This window comes from Otolemur garnettii, unplaced genomic scaffold (genome assembly GCF_000181295.1).
Source record: "Otolemur garnettii isolate 467f Iridium unplaced genomic scaffold, OtoGar3 scaffold00084, whole genome shotgun sequence".
Classification (NCBI taxonomy): Eukaryota; Metazoa; Chordata; class Mammalia; order Primates; family Galagidae; genus Otolemur; species Otolemur garnettii.
Window position 1 is genome coordinate 1,196,883 of NW_003852479.1, and position 4,134 is coordinate 1,201,016.

A 4,134-nucleotide genomic window follows, 5' to 3' on the forward strand; every position below is an offset into this window, starting at 1 on the left:
TTCTATCCTATGCAGGTTTGCATCAAGACCCAGCAGTCCTTGAACAACATTAGCAAATAACCATGTAAACCCCAGGTGCCACGAAGGTGAGCCGTTCTCACGGGCACTTTCACCTCACTGAACCTGAAGCTGCTCCATTGGGTATTTTCCCACCTCAGTGTGAAGGAGATTGTTAGGGTTTTATTAGTGGTTTCATTATGTGGCTTTTTAAAAGAAAAAATCGTTTTGGTTTCCTCCACCGTTCACAGTTCTCAGGAGACCTTTCTCTGTAAATCATAGTCCAGAGATACTTTGAATGACCAAGTGGTGTTTAGTAGGTAAACACCTACTCTCAATGCAATTGTAATAAATAAATATCTACGTCCTTAGCTATTTTCCCAGGATAGCCTGGACCCCAAGTCACAGGGTTTTCCTGTTTCCACAATACAATTGATTGTTGTTTTACAATTTGAATATGTCCATCATTTATAATTTATGTTTTGAATGATAGTTCTGGCCTCCATCTTTTTATGAGTGCTTGAAACCTGTTTAAACCAACTATTACACATCCTTCAAATTTGCTTTGGAGTGGTGACTTTACTAGAGGTACCAAATCCACACAGCCGCCAAGTGAGATAGATTGTTTTCCTCACTATAAACTATTGGGGAGCACACGAAGGCAACCTACCACGACTCCAAGATCTTCTGTCCTCACCACGTAAGCTGCACGTTCACTGATACTTCCCTTTTTCTAAACAGTTAAAGCTACATTCAATCTCAAATTCCTGCTGAACAGAACTTGAGCCATTGTTTGGTGGTCTTGAGAAACTTCAAAAAAAAAAAAAAGAAAAAAGAAAAAAAGAAAAGAAAAAAAAACCCTAAACACTGTTTTTTGATGATGGGCTTTCAGTTTGGAAAGAACCAGGATCACTGGACCTAATCAAGTATGTTCCATTATCATGGCAGCATTTTCAGGCAAGTGGCCTGCAGAGGCCAGCTCATTTTTTTAATTTGCCATGACCCACTTCAAGGGGGCTTTTTTTCTGTGATGAGGATTTGTAAAGCATAGAAAAAGCTGGGCCCTGATCTTTAACATAAGATTCGCTTCTATTTGAAAGGCCTGGAGAATCAGGAGAATGGCATGTGAGTTGTGTGTGTGCAGGAGGGCAGAAAACTGGCCTCCAAGGGAGAGTGTGTATGTGAGGTGTGGCGATGCCGGGCCTGATGGTTACAGTAAAGATTCTCCAGTATCCAAAGGTCTCTTGATGCTAGAGGCAGAGATCTTGCTTAAGGTTTGAGATTTGGCAAAACAAATTGGAGACATTCTGTCTGATACTTTTCCTATTCCCCCTTTTTAAAGCTGATGTCTGATAAGTAACTTTTAATTACTTTTTCCTGCTTTGGGAAAATAAATTCAGACCCAAAGTTTACTTGGGAGGGCTCCTCCCAGAATTCCTCAGTACCAGGCACAGACTCGGTGCCAAGCCTCCTCATTCCTCAGGCCAAGACCTCCTCTTCTGGTGACCCTTTCCTGAAAGGGCTGATGAAGCTTCTTTCTATGATAAGATCACCTTATCGGAGTTTTCCACAACTCCCACTATTCTATTTGGATAAGCAGCCAACTGCTTTGGAGATTTCTGAATGGCCTTCACATTCTTATTAGTGACATCAGAGACCTTTTTTCTAGGAAGATCAATGGAATGATCCTCAGCATCACTACAAAAGTTGGGTTTTGAACATAGTGAGTTTCAGATGCCACAATCTCTTAAACACCAGCACCTTCACCCAACCCTGGCACTGATGAACCACACAGGCAGCCTAGAGTGTCCACAGCTCCCTCAGAGTGTTATTTAAATGTTCATTTTGGAGACAAGTCTATTCATGCTCATTGCCATGGTGTCATGAGAGCTTTACCATCCCCTAAGATTCTGTGAGACTGCTTTTTCTCTTCTTTTAGGTTTCCCCAACACAAAATGGATGTTAAAAGGTTTGGAGACCACTAAAACATAACATAATTATAGTAAACTAAAAATTTGCGAGTCAATCTCTTTCTCTCTCTCTCAATATATAGAGACAGAAATACAGAGAGACAGACACACACATACACACAGAAGCTTTTGAAAGCTTCATACACTCCTGCTTAGAATAGCGATGGGATTTCTGAGCTATTGCTGCAACCATGATAAGATTCTTGAAGAAAGGAATAAAAGCACACATGGGGATAATTTCCATGTGCCTCAGTTCATGCTAAAGTGAGGTTAATCGAAGCAATCATGAAGCCAGAAGTTCTTCTCTGTCTCTTCTCACTTGCAGAAGCTTAAACAATTTCCCCCAATTTTTAAAAAAAAAATTATTCCATTTTTTAGCACTATTAGAAAACATTCCTTTGTCCATTACAGTACTGTTGTAGCAGCTAAAAATGAGAACAAAATGATTATCAGTAAGAGAATATTGAAATGAACTATAGCACATCCATTCAGTGGTGAAATAGCCTCTGCTAAACAGAAAGAGGTAGATGCGTCTTCACACCCTAACAAGACATTCTGTCTAAAATACAAAGTTAGAGAAAAGTGGGAAGGTGAAGAGTGAAGAGCATAGAATCATCTGTAACATAGACATTAAATTCGAAAGAAACACACGAATGTCTGCTCACCGCTTGTCTCTGGGATGTCAGAATGTGGAGTTGAGGAGGTATGATTATTTTACTTTTTTTTATTTTTTAAAAACATGCACATAAATTATAGATATTGTTTCAGGTTAATATGAGGGTACAAACAAACAACTAGGTTACAAGGTTTGCATTTGTTAGGTAAAGTTCCTCTTGTGGTTGTGTCCTGCACCCAAGAGGTGTGCCCTATACCCTTACGTTGTGCCCAGTAAGTGGGAGCACACCCACCCCCTGCCTCCTCCCCTCACTAAGAAGAATGTGTTTCAGCTTCATCCAGGATAATACAAAGATGTATAGTTTTCATTTTTTTAATAGCTGAATAGTATTCCATTATATACATATACCAGTTTGTTAATTCATTCCTGGGTTATGGGCACTTGGGTTGTTTCCACATTTTGGCAATTGTATCTTGAACTGTGATAAACAGTCTAGTAAAAATGTCCTTATGATAAAATGTGGTTTTTTTTGTTTTTTTTTTTGCTTCTGAGTAGATGCCCAACAATGGGATTGCAGGATCAAATGGGAGGTCTAATTTGAGTTCTTTGAGGATTCTCCATACTTCCTTCAAAAAAGGTTGTATTAATTCGCAGTCCCACCAGCAGTGTAAAAATTTTCCCTTCTCTCCACGTCCATGCCAGCATCTGCAGTTTGGGGACTTTGTGATGTGGGATTTTCTCACTGGGGTTAGGAGAGATGTCAGGAAGGTTTTTATTTGCATTTCTCTGATGATTAGAGATGAGGATTTTTTGTATGTTTGTTAGCCATTTGTCTGTCTTACTCAGAGAATATTCTGTTCATGTCTCTTGCCCAGCAATAGATGGGTTGGTTTGTTCTTCTTTTTGTTGATTAATTTGAGTTCTCTGTAGATCCTAATTATCAACCCTTAGTCAGATTTGTAATATGCAAATATCTTTTCTCATTCCGAAGGTTGTCTTTTTGCTTTAACGGTGTCCTTGGCTGTGCAGAAGCTTTTCAGTTTAATGGAGTCCCGTTTGTTTATTTTTGTTGTTGCAATGGCCGCTGAAATCTTCATAAAATCTTTCTGTAGACCGACATACTCAAGAGCTCTTCCTACACGTTATTGTAGGCTTTCAGCACCATTTGTTGAATAGGGCTTCTTTTCCCCAGTGTACGTTTTTGTTTGGTTTATCAAAGATCAGATGGCTATACGAGACTGGTTTCATCTCTCACCCTTCTTTTCTGTTCCATATGTCTATGTCTCTATTTTTGTGCCAATACCATGCTGTTTTGATCCCTGTGGACCTGTAATATAACCTAACGTCTGGTAGAGTGATGCTTCCAGCTTTGTCTTTATTACTAAGAATTTCCTCATTAATAAAGGTTTTTTTTTTCTGGTTTCATACAAAACAAAGAACTATTTTTTCCATAAATTATTTCTGTAAGGAGTGAAAAATGGGGTTAATTTTTAATGTTGAAACAAATATTACTCTATGGATTCAGGTTTTAATAACTAAAATGCCTAAAGA

General features: G+C 38.8%; 1 pseudogene; it reads right to left on the minus strand.

The window, feature by feature from the left end:
* Positions 1-331: 331 nt before the first annotated feature.
* LOC100958733 overlaps positions 332-4,134 on the minus strand; it is an 8,197-nt pseudogene continuing 4,394 nt past the window's right edge.